This window comes from Cuculus canorus, chromosome 1 (assembly GCF_017976375.1).
Source record: "Cuculus canorus isolate bCucCan1 chromosome 1, bCucCan1.pri, whole genome shotgun sequence".
NCBI classification, from domain to species: domain Eukaryota; kingdom Metazoa; phylum Chordata; class Aves; order Cuculiformes; family Cuculidae; genus Cuculus; species Cuculus canorus.
The window spans coordinates 191,170,201-191,187,039 of record NC_071401.1 but is presented as its reverse complement, the minus strand read 5'-3'; positions in this window follow the sequence as shown (position 1 = coordinate 191,187,039).

Here is a 16,839-nt window from a genome sequence, read left to right as displayed (position 1 = left end):
GTCTTCTGAAGATCCTGCAGAAAATCATCAAGGGGAGATTTTTCAAATTACTTTTTCAAAAGCAGAAGAAATCAAAAAGGTGGAGTAAAGATCCCGAGGTCTCTCATGGAATGTGCTGGGAGACGTAGATGACAGCTATTTGTCTGTTGATTTTTCTTGTACAAAAGCCATCTTGCATATCTATCTTATGTCCTGGGGAAATATCCCACACATGTAAGTGTGAAGTGCAACAGAAAACACATTCCAGAAATCAGGTCTGCACTTCAGGTCACTTCCTCCTTGAAAACAGAATTGGGAGGAAGGTAAGTGTGTGCTTTAAATTCTTTGAATATGGGAAAAGGAGGCAAAGTGGAAAAGCTCCCAGTCCAACAATTACTCAGACAGGATGCTGTGCCGTGGGAAAGGACTCGGCTCAAGTTCTTCTAATCATTGGATGATGGAGAGTGACGTTCCTGAGCAATTTAATTCCAGATCATTTGCATTTTTATAAGTTAAAGCTAAAATCTTGCATCCCATGTAATTCCTTAGTGTAGCTGAGGTAGCACTGGAGTAAATAATTAAATTGCTATGGCACCATAGCAAAGAACCTTTCAACACTTCAAATTCTTCTATACGTATTCCATATTTGAGTCAAAACACATGCCAGAAATAAGAGGCTGAGAGAGATGCAATACTACAGAAAGCCTCTTGGAAACCAGTGCTCTGAAACTTAGATTTTTTAATTTTTTTTTCCAAAATGACTTGCCATAAGCTTCCAAATGAAAATCAGTGTGCACCATCAGAAAAGCATGGTTATTTGAACTCAACTTTCACATTTATGCTTGCGATCAAACTTCCTCAACATAGAACATTAAAGTCTGAATTTTCTACCTACGTGTATGGAGATGGAAGTCTAAACTGCAGCCTACTGCAATGCTATTGGTCTGCCTTTGTTATCAGATTGATCAAGATTTAGTGTACTTATTTACTTCGATTTTTTAATATATCCTTCACAACTGAGATTTCATTTATGCAACATCTGCATCTTAGGGCCAAATCCACTCTATTCCAGAAATTTCTTATCCAGCCATCACTTACCTGTGCCTGCTCAGAGATCCTCTTCATGGTAAGACAACTATACTGAATTGCAGAGCAATAGATGAAAAAAAAAAAAACAAAACCAAAAATGGGAAAATAGAAGAATTTTATTCCCGTTAATTTCTGATTACCAGAAAGGATGAAGACGATGTTCGTCTGGGGGTATTTAGACAACTCCATCCTCAAACTGAGGATGCAGACTCTGACGCAGAGCTTTTTGAATTTCTAGTTACTTGATTTAAGATATTTCGATCTTCCTACAGAATGACCTGAGAGTTCCAGTGAACAGTTCCTGCTACCAGCCCATTTCATCAACTCTGATCACTCTTTTAGCAGCAGCAAAAATACAAAATACATGCCTGTCACGACAGCGTGCAGGAGGTAACAAGATGCCCAGGTTTTTCAGTAGTTAGATGGCTATCTTCCTCATAAAATGTCATTTTAACAACTGAGTCAGCTCAACAGACTTGGCAGTGTTTCATTGCTTTTGGTCTAAAAATAATAGCTTAAAGCAGTGGTTGTAGAACCACTTTTAGGCTTTATTTAACAACTGGCTATGTATCTGGAGAAAAAAAATATAGTCCTATACCTATATGATCAAATAAAAGTTTATTCTAAGACATCCACAAGTATTTGCTGCAACCTTATAAAATACATTATCTCAGGCAAATAAATAGTTCAGCTTTTGCATACTCAAATTAATAAATTTGATGTATCAGTAAAGAAAAGGTTTTGTTGCTATTTTTTTCCCCAGATATTTTACCACTATTGCATCAGTAGAAAATTTTATGTAAGTTTGAAAAGAGTATATTTCTCTGCATGGCTGTCATCAAAATCCTGGGTGGCAGACACCTTGTTCAGGTGAATGAGCTGTTACATTCTCAGTACAGAGGCTGCTCAGGAAACTGTATGTGAATGTGTTGATGGTAATGGCCAGCCGGCTGTTGAATGTGCAGTCACCCTCTGTGACATAAAACTTGTGGTAATTCAAATAGTGCTGTCTGTACTGTTTCTGTTACGCACAAAAGGATGCGAAGAAAAAAATCCATCCAGGGACACCTACTGGTTTGAGGAAACTTGTATTCATTATGTAAATACTCTGAAAATAATACCAAATATGCTTTTAGATCAATACAAGTTAAAAGCAATTGTAGCCAAAAAAAAGGATACCCAAATGCAACAAGTAATCCACGAGAAAAGTCATAAGTACCAATAGGACTGGCCAGAGAGGGAAATGTCTGCATGCAACATCAGAGTTAGTGTTGGTTAAATAGTCGCTTTTTTGTGTTTATTCAAGTTATTATCTTCCCAGTTTTACAATGTGTCAGAAATGTAGACGTACATATGAGCTTGGCATGCACTTCCTTCTGTTGTTAATGGAGAGAAACCGGTCCTTCCAGGTGCCATCGCCCCTGCCTCTCCGTAGGACTCTGAATCATGCCAAGCAAGTAGAACCTGGAAAGTTCCTCTCTCTCCACTGGCACTGAAGGAGTCTGGAGGGCAAGCCCATAGCTAGATATCAGCATTGTTGTTTTCATATTTTGAAGTGCTTGCTAGCAATTTTAATTTGAAACAGCATTTCTATACATACATTAGAAAGAATCATATATTCTCTCAGATGCATTTTTTAAATGCACGCTTGAAGTTCAATTTGTATGTTACACATGGCCCAAATAAGCTCTAATCTGAAGGACACATTGACTTGTTTGTTGCAACTACTGTACTGTAGCATCAACCTTACTTAGCTATGCTTTCACTCCAGCTTGATAGCGGTTCAGCCCATTAGCTTGCTGTTTACATTTGCTATCTTTCCTTCTGTGAATAAACTATAGCCCTGTAGCACAGCCAGAGATAAAACTTAGTATCCTTGTGTGCAAATTGAAATGAGTGGGAAAAGAAATATCGACAAATTACTTCATTTTAAAATGGGATATTTGCACTGGGATCTTCCTACCGTGTGTTATGTAAATAGCAATATTAATGGCAGATAAGTAAAATGTATGGGACACGATTTCCCATTCTGTCTAACCAAAAGTAATAGTAATGGTAAGGTTTACTCTTCCTATTTAAGTAGCATCCAAACTGTAAAATCTGCTTTCCAGATGGTGAGGAAGATAAAGTCCTACCTCAGAGAACGTGCCATGCATTTGCTGGTGTCCTGGGTGAGACTGCTGAACACTGCGGAGAGGTGTTGGCTGGGACAGTGATATCTGACAGGGATTGAGGACTGGAGAAATGTCCTGCTTAGCTGACTAGATTCCCAAACTACAAATCAGTGTGAAACTATGTTCCCATCATATACCTGCATGTTTCTCTCTAAGACAGAAACAGTATGTCAACAACAAAATGGCTAAATTTTGCCCTGACTGAACGTGTTCTTTTAAAAACCAGAAAAGCCCCCTTGAAATTAGTAACCTACCAGTAATGTGCTATCAATCGATGGGACAAAGGGAATAACTTCACTGTTGTGGAACAATTCTTCAACTATTTGTTGAGGAATACCAATATCAAGTGACATCCAGGGTCTAGGGGAAACTGCACCAAGTTTTATTAGCAGGAATATTGTGAAGATGCATCTTTTCCTTCTGAATTATTACTTTCAGTTCATTAGACTGCTCTAAGCTCTTTATGTAGACCTTATCAGACTCCCTTCTCAGGTAAATGAAAAATCTTTGGGAAATGGGAAATGTTTGTGTGTACTTCATGATTTTTTGTCAAATTAAAATTAGCAATTGAAAAATTGAAGGCTGTTGCTTAAGTTCAGCATGAGCCTAACAGCTGTCTGAAAAGTACTTGTATATGATAAGAGGTGACATGCAGTCTTTGCATATCAGAGGTTAGATTAGTTCTCAAAGCTTTTTTTAAACCTTACATTCATCTTTATGAATGAGGTTGTGTTATTCTTCCATGTCAGGAGAAAAAGAAAACTTCGGAACAAAAGGCTTCAGAAATGTCAAGTCTCCATTGTGTCCTCTCTTTAGTTAGCTAGAGCCATCTCTGTATCAAAGAGCCCAACTAGCCCACTCTAAATCATTGTTCCTCAGCTAAATCAATAACATTAATCCTTTATCTTGCTACTCGCATAAATTGATAGTATTTATACAACTTTCTTGTGAAGTACTGATGTAGAAATTCCCTATAAGACGGCAGTGGTACACTCTCAATTTCAAATTACCAAGTAGGTCTAGGGGAAACTGCACCAAGTTTTATTAGCAGGAATATTGTGAAGATGCATCTTTTCCTTCTGAATTATTGCTTTCAGTTCATTAGACTGCTCTGAGCATTTTATGTAGACCCTATCAGACTCCGTCCTCAGATAAAAAAAAAATCTTTGGGAAAATGGAAACATTTGTGTGTACTTCAGGATTTTTTGTCAAATCCAATTTTGGACCATAAGTTTTAAAACTGTATAAGCATTTTCCTAGTCTGTCATAGTATGTGGTAACGTTATATTGTATACGGTAAATATATTTGAGCATTTAGTAATAGCACAAACTTCAATCTCCACTTTTATAGAGTCTTCTTTATAAGCTTTTATTCTTTCCTTCTGGCTTTTAAGACATACTAACAGGAGCTACAGAATGAGGAAGCCGCTGACTTATTGAAAAGCCTGTGATTTTAACTTCTGAAGTAATTGGTACATTTCTTTCTTGCTTGGCCGGGCCGGGGTGAAAGGAAGTGTAATTTCAGGATCTGAAGTCAGGTTCCAGTACCAAGATTCTTTTTTATTAAAGGAAAGAAAGAAATCGGTGTAAAAAAAAAAAATACTGATAGATCTGAGGCAGCTCACAGCGTAAGGGCTGCCAGTGTCTGAATGGAGACTAAGTATTGCTTATGTTTAAAGTGCAAATTAATTTCCTCTCTAGAGAAATGAAGTAGCTCAAAGCTATGAAAATCTCATATGTGAACAAGGACTACTAAAGAAACTGCCAGTTAAGACAACTGATGGATTAAATGCAGCAGAGGAAGAAGATTGAAATTTATGGTGACTAGGCAAAATAGATCAATGGAAACTAAATACATCTGGAATTTCCCAACCTACAAGAGGAGATGAAGAGAAATAGCCTGAAAACCATCCAAAGACAAAAATAGTACTCTTTTTTGAAGGAGAAAAAAAAAAAGAAGAAAAGACAAAAATTAATCTGACTGGATAATCCATTGAAAGGAAAGCAGTGCAATACATCTCTAACCCAAATAAAGAAACTACCATCATTTGTACTGCCTTGGATAGCAGTATGAAGAAAGAGGAAAGGCAAAATGTATTTTGAGGCAAGTTTTGTAACCCAGAAAGTATTACTCAGAGTACCCAATTTTAAGCAGCTAGCTTGGTGCCTGCATTACTCAGCTGATCTCTTTGGGTTACTTTCAGGGACCCTGAAGAAATAAATACATGGAGACAGTTGACAGCCTCTAACCTATGTTCTGCTCCCAGTCATTCTGGGGAAGAGATGCACTTGTCAGCTGCATTGAAATGGTCGGTAGGAATACCTCCCCCTCATCCATGCTATTCTGATGGAAAATATAAAGAAATAGCTGGCACAACTCTTCTGCCATTCGAACTAGAATGATCTCCAGGAGCTTTCTGTTGCCAACAAGGACAATCTCTAGGTCAGCTAGAGATTCCTGTGTTATGGCTCTGTAGTGGAGGCACCTTGCAATTTACACAGACTCTTGAAAAATGAAGTGATCTACATTGTTGGACACAGATACTGATGGCCACTATTTGCATTCAATGAAATGATGCAGGGATGATGGTGTCAAAGTCAAAATATGTACAATATAAAAGATCTTAATGGTTCTGGCTAAACTCTAGTGATTCCCTGAAATTAAAACATGCATTTGGTGCTACACTCCTTCAAAGAAGTTTGTGCAAAATGACTGTTACCTTGAAATATTTCTTTCTCTACTCTGCTCTATTTGACAGGGATTTTACTTATTTTATGAAAGGTGGATGTACAATATCTTGTCAGACCATCCCTGGGAGTAGCAAAAACCTTTGGAGATTGTACTTATTTGTTTCTTCCATGTTGGGTTCACTGCATAAGCAGAAAAACCAGGTAGGGGCAGCCAGCCCCACTGTTTTTATTGCTATCTGTTTTGCCAGTCTAAGCTTCTTGATTACTTCCAAATTAAAAAAAAAAATCAATAAATTCTGGATGAGTTGCTATTTGATATTTTGCTAAAAAAGAACAAAAAAAAAGAATCTCCAAATCTCTGGAGAGCTGTCTTTGGTCTCCCAATGCTATGGCTGTAAAAACACTTTGGAGCTGGTACACGGGAGGGCGCATCTATCCTAGAATTGCAAAGAACCAGCAGCTGCTCTCCTAGCAATTAGCTCCTGAGCAGTAACCCTTTATTTCTGATCATACGAGAGAAGATGTTAGCAACCAAGTCTCTAGCTATAATATAAGAATAGTAAAAATAACCACAGTCCAAAAGCTTATGCCACTTAGCAACAGTCACATTACAAATCAATCTTCAGAAATTACTCGCTTTCCTTCAGAATCAGGGTCAGTCAAAAGAAATTTGCTTAACCTGCCATGATACTGTTTTCAAAATGAGGAAAATTCAGTATGTCATTTCTGTTGCTGTTTGGGGACTGGTCAGATCTTATAGGGCAGAACCGCAGGGAAGCAAATCTGGCAAAATGTGGCCTTCAATGTACAACACGCTATGCTTTGGCTTATGGGCCACACTCTCTGTAGGAAAATAGCATACTGAAAACATCAAACATATGGTAAAATTAGTGAAATACCAGCAACAGTAAGACCAGAATGACATAATTCTGTGTGCTAGTGCTGTGTCTCACTTAAGCTGTAAATTACTGGATGTCCCAGTCAGAATTAGGGGCCTATGTGTGAGGTATTGGGCAACTGCTTTGCCTTGAGCAAACAAAGCTGGGAAAACAACAAAGACTGGGATTTAAAAATCCCAGCCTAAAGCAACAAACAGCACAAAGCAGAGTCTCATAGCTTGTTGTAAATGCCTCTGATTTGCCTCTGATTGTGGGATTTATTGCTTTCCCACCTGTACTCTCCTAATCTAGCTACTTAGCCTCTGCAAGCTCATTCAGAGGGTGACTATCTGAATCCTTCAGCTGTTCACCTTGAGTAATACCACAGGGCCAGATTTCATCTCTGCAACTTGCTTTAGTATTGAAACAGAAGGAGACAGAAAGAGCACGTGCGATGAATCCCAGTCAAAGTTTCTGTGGTTTCTTGGTTACAAAGGCAGATATCAGGCAACGGTGTTGTGAAGGCGAAAAGCAAAGTCACAGTTCTGCCTCATTTTTTGCAGAAGGTAACACTGCCTCCCCGCTGCGATGGGGACGCCATGCCAAAGTTCCTACAGACACACTTCCGACCTCTAGAAGTTCAACTATGGTAGTTATGTCACTCTTTGAGTTTGAACTCACTTATTCATAGTTGAGACAATCACCTCCCATAGCAAAAATTTCCAAGCAGTTCTCTCTCAGCCTCTGCAGTCCCGGCAGCTCTGGAGCGGCATTAGTGCCTATCAGCACAATGTGGTCCGTTTTTTGGGCATTGCTCCTGCCAACCAGTAGCACCGCTTCTTCTAATAAACCAGAGCAATCAATTAAAATGGCAGCAAAGGCATGTGAAACCTTCTGAAACAAAGTGACATGAAGAAATGCAACCAGATACCAGTAAAGCCCCGGATACGTTAAAATGTGCAAACTAATTGTTTCCTTAATGGGATAATGCTTCTGAAGACTGCTGTTTGGAGATGCAATGGCCTGGAAAATCGAGGTCAATAAAACAACAAAAGGACAACCAGCAAAGCTGAAAGAGGAAAGCATTTGATGGAAATAATTTAATCACCAAACTCATTCCTTATCTGTTAGGTAGGCAATGCTGGATGGGAACACAGTGAAGCATGTGAAGTGTTACAGCTGAGGTCCTAACAATGTAGTTAGCCGTGCTTTGGTGTAGCAACACATACCCTCTGGGATGGAGCAACTCCTCTTATGTTGTTTTTCTCTGAAAAGTATTAAAATGGCTCGAACCAGTAACAATAGCTCATTTATTGTTTTTGTTCAGGCCAGGATTGTACTGGATGTGTGATACACTACCTTCATATTTTACTATACTTTCTTACCAAGTTACCCTGTATACTGTGTACCTGATTCCAGATCTACCATAATTACTCTGGTCTGAGATGCTGACAGGCTCTGTGAGTTCTGTACATCGCCACTGAACTCCTCAATTGCCCAGCATGAAGACAATCTATTAAAGTGAAGTTTAAGACAGTCAGATGAAAGATCATCCCTTACAAAAATTCCTCCAGTTGTAACTTGTCCCTGAGTCCTCTTCTGCCGTTTATCCTGGCCTAGAGACTGCTTAAGTGGTAGCAGAGTTTGCTACCTTTCTTACCACTCTCTCCACCATTTGATTGCATGATGCCATGTAATTCACACCAATTCTTCCAGAAAATCAGGAAACATTGATCCATAATGTGGTAAAATATAGTCAACGTTATGAGAAGTCTAAAAAAAGAATGGTATAGCATCCAATGCAAAAAAAGGCAGTGCAACAATAAAATAGCAGAAAACTATGTTGGTCATTGACTGCTACAGTCTGTAGGCAGACATGCTAACGTTACCTGGGATGTTTGAGCCACAGCCCTTCCTAATGTTAGTCCTTTTGTGCTTTTACCTGTTTTCCACAGATATGTTTTCAAAAGATTCACTTTGAATTTGTATATAGTACTTAATCTTTCAGAAATATAGAGTTAAAATTGAGCTAGGAAGTACAGCTGCAGCTGTCCCTTCCAGATAAGCAATGGGAGTATTCAGCTTTTTGTTTGTGGCAGAGAAAGTCTGGAGACCAGACAGTGTTAAGTTGCAAGGTAGACTCTGAGGGTACCAAACAGTATCACAAGTTTGGACAAAGCGTGTCAAGAAAAATGACCTGCATAGATTACGCCAAGGATGTTAAGAAAGGAGAAAACATAACTATCAGATAGATATGTTGCTAATCAGGCTCGTGAGATAAGAGTCAAGAGTAAACAGTCAATAAATAATAAGATGCCGTGCTTCAAGGCTGAAAATGTTGCTGATTTAATACGATGTGATTTAACTCCATATGTTTTATGTTAATAGGTCCTTCCCAGCACAGTCTGGGAAGTCTGATCATCGTTTAGGTTTTCATGTTCTCTGCCAAATGATGCAAATTCTATGTATATGGAGAAATGCACCGGAATGTGTAACCTAACCAGAAAGATCTATACCGAAAGGTAAGCTGAATAACAAAAATGCAAGATATAATCAAACTGAATAGATTTTTTTTTCCTTTCTCTTATTAATAGATTTTCTCAGCTTTGACATAGCACATCACTTTCAAATACAGGATGAATCTTGAAAGCTATGGGTCTGTCAGAGCTGATGCTGTTCACTAATGATTTGCAGCAACTGTCTATTGGAGAGTACTCTCATTAAACTACACATCCTCTTTCCATCAAGGTGGCAATCTGGAGAAGAGGTAGCACAAAACATCTTAGTTTATGCAAAAAGGTCTCTCTATTACCCAAAAGGGACAAATGTGTATCTATGAGGTCGCAAAGCAGCTTCTGATATCTGCTGAGAGGCATCATGGTGTGCTTCCAAGGCAGCTTAAGACAACCTAGGACCAGGTAACTGTAACCTGCACTTTCCCTGTGGACCAAGGCTGCACACCTCCATCCCCTCTCTTGCATTAGCCTTGGCATCTCTCTGACTTCACGCAGATCCCGTTCAGGGAACTGACTGAAAGCTAATTACTTCATTTCATAGTAAGTTTTCAGTTTTTCCGTCTCCCAGAACCATTTCACTGTGCAAGCAAATGAGAACCTGTGCCATAGTCACAAAGGAGAAGGGCGCAAAAAGCTGGAAATGTGCAGGAGTGAGACGAGAGCAACCTTGATTTAGATTGGCTTAAACAAATGCTGAGAGCCCTCTCCTGAGGGCTCTGAGTGGGAAACGCCACTGTTATATTTTCTAGCTAACCTACACTCACATTTTGAGAATGTGTTCAGGCCATTTCCTCACTTTTTCCTCTACTGCTTTGTTCATACAGCTTAAAAAAAGAGAGCAACATACTAATCTTCATTTCAAGAAAATCATCAGTTTTGCACAAGAGGACAGCAGAGACTATTCACAAGGTGCTTTAAGGCTGCTCATCTCCCCTCACGTCTTCAGAGTGGCCTTTTTCTGCCTGCTCCCCACTCCCCATCCGCTTTACTGAGCTTCCCTCTAGTTGTGTTCGTTTGCACTTTGCTTTTCCAACTAGGACAAGGTTTGCATGCTTTCTCTACTTTCTCTTTTTACTTACATGTAAATGTTTTTGTCTTCAGATTTTCAAAATGTGTTTGAAGGGAATATATTCCAAGCCCTGGCTCGTGTGCTTATTTAAGCAGAGCCTCTTACATAAAACGCTCCCCAGAAATCAGTCTCCTCTCTCTGATTTGCATACCTTGTATTAAAAACCTTGTTTAAAATTTCACACCATAATTCATACTCCTTGCTTCCAAAGCCAGTGGATAAATCCTGCCACAAACATGGACTCTGTTATATGACAGCACATTCATTATGTATACTTACAAATCACACAAGATGTTGTTCAATGTTGTTAGCCTGACTACACTGGAATTCCAGCACACATCTGTACACAATTTATAGTTGCTTATGACATATGCTAACGCACAGTGTGTGAACAGCTAGAATTTAAACTCGGATCCTACATGAGGCTCTTTATGAATCCACTCACAGCTGCTGGCAGTATTGCTCTGTCTTGGAAAACAGGAACAGTGGAATTATACTCAAGGAAAAGTGAAGACAGGGTACGAATGCTAAAGCTCTAGGCAGGGACAGAAATTCAGCCAACTCTAAAATAATTTCCTTTTTCTTCAAGTAAGAGTATGTAGAACTGTGGGTAGCTTGTAGTAGTTATTACTAAACATTTGGCTTTTCTTTTTATTTTTTGAAAAAAGAAGACGTTAATGATTGCCTGACAAAACAGGAAATAAACTCTGGAAGCGTAAGAGAATGCGGTAATTATCCTGTAAGTTAAAATTGCAGAACATATATTGAACTGACATTGAGCCTCTCAGAATACGGTCAGAAATCTTATATTAACATGAAGCAACTCTTGCAATTTTGTCTTTAATAATGCACAATATTATTACTCTAAAGAGTACCAGCACTGACATATCTGAGCTCATAATTGAAGAAGAGAAAACTACTTTCATTGTATTATTCACTATTTTGTATGTCAGTACTGCTACTTGAGCTTTCAGGGTCTGGAGACAGACCACATTTACTTCTGTGTCCTGTGCTTGGCAGTAAAAAAAATCCAGGCAATGGAGAATGCTATTTAAAAATTAACCCTTCAACTCATCTATATTTAATGAATTAAACTACATTTATTTCACCTAAACAAGTGTGCATTTTTTCACTAGAAAACAGTGCAGGTGTCTCTGTACCTTGTGAAAACAAACACTATATTTTTGCAATGTGTATGACTGAAAGTTTTTATTCTCTCAACTGCTTTAGACAGCTTGGCTACAATTTTGCTGTCTTCCATGCCTTGGTTTAGTTGCACCACTTATTCATATGCATGGTTTGAAAGGTGCTTCCTAGAAAATCCAGCCTTTGAATGTCTTCTTTCGGAGTCTGGGAAATTTAACTGCCATTCTGCAATCGTCTTTAGATATTTTGAAAAGTTATATTCAGAACTGTGACAAAAACCTCAAGTGAAAATGTTAAAAATGTGCCACTGAAATATTGCAATGTTTCAATCCAGCAATGTGAAAGTATGTGGCTTTCTAATGAAAGCATTCTAGTTACCTACAAAAGCTCCACTTGATTATCTTTGAAATCAACTTTCAAGTCAAGCTTGTAGGAGAGAGGATGATATGAGGATCCTCAAACTCATTGTCATCTCAGAGATGGTTACCATCCTGTCTAAATTGACCATTGGTAATAAACTGACCATTGGTAATTAACTGCATATATCAATCTGATTGTGGCATCCTATTAAATATGATTAATAAGTTGGATGTATATGTAGAGCTTGAAGTTTACAGGTGAAGAATTTTATTCCTGCCTTTGTGTAACATCCTTGGAAACGTCCTTATAAGTTAACACTTTATTAAGGCTTAGCCAGGCACAGTTTCTCCTCATAGGCAATGGCCAGCTGAGGGTAGCACTAGACTTTACCAGAGCAAAGGGGTTGTAACAGGCAATGATTTTGTGTAAGGGAGGTAAATATATTTCTGCTTGAGGTAATAAACAATTATTTGCAAAGAATTCTGATGTTGAGTTACACCCAAAGGTGGAACTGTGTTGTTAAAGAAACCAGGACTCCCTAAAACCCCATCCTCTTCAAGGGTACAAATGGAGGACATGAGGTTGGATGAAAGTGACTTCAGCAGAAGGGCTGGGAGTGCCTAGCGGTGTCTCAGTTGGGCCATGCTGATGGAGCAGACGGGGGTGAGTCGTGCTTCGTTTCCCTTCACTTCTGTCCAACTGTTTCCACAGACAGTGGAGTTGCTTGGCTTGAATTTGGTATACAGATTTGCTTTTGGCTTTTCCTACCCTTTCCTATGAGTAGCTTCAGAGTAACCGGCCAGACTGCAAGGCTCCATCATTTTTGGGTGGTAATCCTAAAGACAGTAGAACAGGCTCCTCCTCAGCCAACCTGAAGCCCTACACTTATTCCCAGCAGTGAAATGGAGAGGTCTGAGTGAAAGAATGGTCATTCAGTGGCCAATACTACTCAGGAAAAGCAACTGGCTTGCAATGAAGAAGCTGTGAGGGTGAAGGAACAAGGCTATCACACTAAGCTGACTGACTGTCCTGGGTGGCCCAGGTGGGACCTGACACCCACGCTGTTCATCCAGGGGATCCGCATCCTTCCTGCCTCCTCAGGTTACATGCATGAAATGGTGTGTAGGCACTGATGGCCACGGGAGTCTGTGCTACTAGGGGCTGAGCATAAGCTGTTTGAAAACTACAAACATCCCAGAGGAATCCAGTCTGACTTAGACGAGTCTATGGAGTCCTTGCTTCTGCTCAGTGAAAAGAGTCATTGATATTGACTTGTTTCCACAAGGAATTTTGCTTTCATTTTCCTGAAAGTTTTCTGACACAAACGTTCTGTAAAAGAAAATTATCAACAGGCTGCATAGAGTGCCAAAGATAAGCTGAACCACTGAGCTATTGCATAATGATATGGTCAGAGTGGCTTGGTATGACTCTCTTATTTGGTCAGCTTTAAATAGACACTTCAAAATAGACTTTAAAGAGACAAATTCAGGTACTTTGAGTCACGGAAAGCAACATTTTCTTATTTCTTTTCTTCTTTTCCATTGCTTTAGCATTCAGAAGTACGATTTAAGTTTTTTTTATGACTGTCATGCACCAAGAAGAACTTGGCCTGTGGATCTCAGCACTGTGAAATTAATTTAGTTTTACAGCTGATATGTCTGAGAAATAGGTCTCTGTGTCATTGTTGGTAGTTACAGAAATCACTGAAATGGTGAACACTTCTGTAAATGCACTGACCATTGCAAATTGAAAGTATGTATTTTATTCCCACCACTTTAGGAAGTGGGTGCATCGGTTAGTGGTGGCTGTCATCAAAGAGTGACCTAGAATTCGTATGTTAAACAAAGTGCCACTCATAGAAGGACAAATGTATCCAGCTTCACAAAATTTCTGCCTACTTTTTCGAGCTTTGCTGAAAACCCTTTTTCCATTTAGCTAGCACTTGAGCTGGTGCTCATTCCTGGTAGAGAAGGACTCATTTGGAGGTAACACATCTTCTTTCTAAAAGATTTTCTAGCTTAATTTTCAGAAGTACCTTGCTTTTCTGTTTTTTCTGATGATAATTTGAGCTGCATTTGTTCTGACACTGAGAGAATCAAAGTGTTCTGAATAAAACCACCTGGGCTGAATGGCAGAATTACATCCAAATACCATTAAAATCAATGGCAGCCTTTCCACAGACCTCCAAGAGAGTTGGACTAGATGTGTTTGTGATCATATTTTATCTTCACTCCATGGTTCCTGAGAGCACATATGTTTATTCATAGCCCAGCTGATTACAGGTCAAGATGGTTCTGAATAAAACGTGACCTTGCATCTGAAAGGAATTAGTTTCTCCTTGGATAATACTAAAGGTGAATTACAGACTTTCTTCCTTCAGAGTGGACTTGCTTATCTTTAAAAAAAAATGTTTCTTTTTTATCTAATCTCAGGACTTGCTTGTATCTCTTTCTCAAACAGGTTCAGTAAATCGCAGCAGGATTATCAGAGTTTTACAGGCTTTTGGAAACTTCGGATCTGCCTTCAAGCTGTTAGGCAGTGCACTCATGAGAGGATAAGTCTGCATCACACCCAAACACCTGCCACTTCAAACCCTGCAGTGGCTATGAGGGTATCCCAGTAGAATCACCCAAATACTGCAGCATACAAAACACATGATTTTTCCTGCAGCCACCAAAAATTAATTCATGTTTTGTCATAGACTTGCACCATGCTATGATGCAGACAAAATATGAGAAGGCTGGAGACTATGACAGAATAAAAATTAATTTGCTCTGAAATTAAGTAGTACTATCATTGGAGAAATAAAGATAACTTAAACTAACGCATTGTCCAAGAAAGAGGATTATATGTTCTTCCTTTCCAGTAGAAATGCCTTTGACAGATGATTCTTAGGGGTCTGGAGAAGAGGAAGGGTGTATTAATGTAGGTAGGCATGAACAATTTTAATGGTGAAAAGAGGGTAAACCAACAGTTTAGTGGAAATGTATTAACAATGATATTCCAACGGCACTAATGTTCCGGAGGAACCGCTATTTCTGCTATCCCAGAGGAGAACAGGTACTGGGAGTCTGTAATAACGTCAATGAAGAAGAATTAAATGTCATCTCTACCTCTGCATTACTTTCCACATCTCTAACTAGGTGACAAGAAAACACAGATGCAACAATTCAGTGACAATTTGGACTATTATTTCTTTTGATGGATTTGTGATCTTAAAATAAAATGCTATTATGTATTTTAATTAAGAGATATGAAAAAGTCATTTGTGAAAATGTTCAACTATGTAAAAAAAATCCCCAAACCATAAGCAAGGCTCAAATTTCATGCAAAACTTCAGAGGCTAAAAAAGGCCAAGTATGTCTTTTAATTATATAGCCATTTGATTTATAATTGCAGATGGATATGTTTTATTAAAAATAGTCTTAAGGAAATACTTTATTCCAAACTTTAAGAAAATACTATTATTTAATACTAATAGCGAGGCACAAGAAAACATGTCTCTAATTATTTCTGGACAGTAGATAATTCCAGATTCTTGAAATTAAGACCACAAGTGTTTGACCACTGTTTAATATTACCTTGAAAAATTACTGACTGCAGCATTGTATCCCACTGGAAACAGCTTGAGAACATCACCTGAGAAGAACCTGAGTTTAAGTACACAGTGTGCAGCATCATAAGGCAAACAAGGTGATTAAAATGCGATGCTATACACCACCACTTCTGTGGTTCCAAACTATGCACTGCTCACTTTGTGCTTGATCTACCGCTCACCAGACCAAACTGTGATCCAATTAAATGTACCCCGGACAAGACTAAACCTTAAAAAAGTTTTAAAATTACTGGATTAGTGAACTTAAAACATCTGAAATGAAAACTGGCAGAATGCAGGGAATAGATAAAAGTGACTAGAATCAGGGAGAAAGGAAAGAAGGAAAACAAGATGGATGAGTGAAAAAGAAGGAAATATTCTCCCTCTTGGCACGCAACAGTTCAATTCTACAGCTTCAGATATTGATTGGAAGGGGGATATGGAGCCCGAGTGCTTTAGCCTTTTACATGGCTGGTTTGCTCTCAGTTCTTGAGATAAAAATCATGAAGTAACCACTGCAAACTTCATCTACCTTTTTGAGTGTCTTTAGTGATTAGTGATTAGTGATTAGTTTGAGCAACTATTTTTGCTTTCTAAAAATTCACCTCTTTTCTTTCTGCAGTCACAAATTCCTGTCTATAATTGCCAAACAAGAGTGATCTGCAAGATTAAGACAACAATCATCACATGCCTTTTCATGGTATTTTTCTGTGCAGATTTTCTCTTGGTGTGCAGGACTTTTCACGCTCGGCCTGCAGTTTAGGCAACCTCAGTCTCATTAATGCAAATTGGCTGTTGAACATGATCTAAACCACCTGTGTAACAGGAATTAGGTTAATTATTTCTGAATGCTAGTTATTTTTGAGGGTATTTTTTGTGGTTGTTTGTTTTGTTTTTTAAAAACACAGCCATTTTACTGGTCCAGTTTAGAATATTTTGCCAACGGATACTTACTCAACTGATGGGTGCAGAAAATTGCAGTGGGGGAGGATGGACAGAATGGGAAATTCTTATACTGTTTTTTGCTGTAGAGAGCTAGCATCTAGTCACTGCTTGAGACTGGATGACCAAGGTGACGGATTATAGCAATGTCATTCCAGTTCTCTCATCCCTTTTCTCATTTTGGGATCAAAATGAACAGTTGCAGGTCACACGTTTCCATGCAGAGACAGAATTTACCATCAGTATTGCTGCCATGGCATCTGGTCTGTGTACTAGATGTTAAGAGGATGTAGTTTACAGGCGTACATTAGGTTAGAATACAGGTGTACATTAGGTTAGAAGTGACCTTTGAGGAATATGCTATATAGCTCACTCTACAGGAGTTTAAATAATTGGCTGC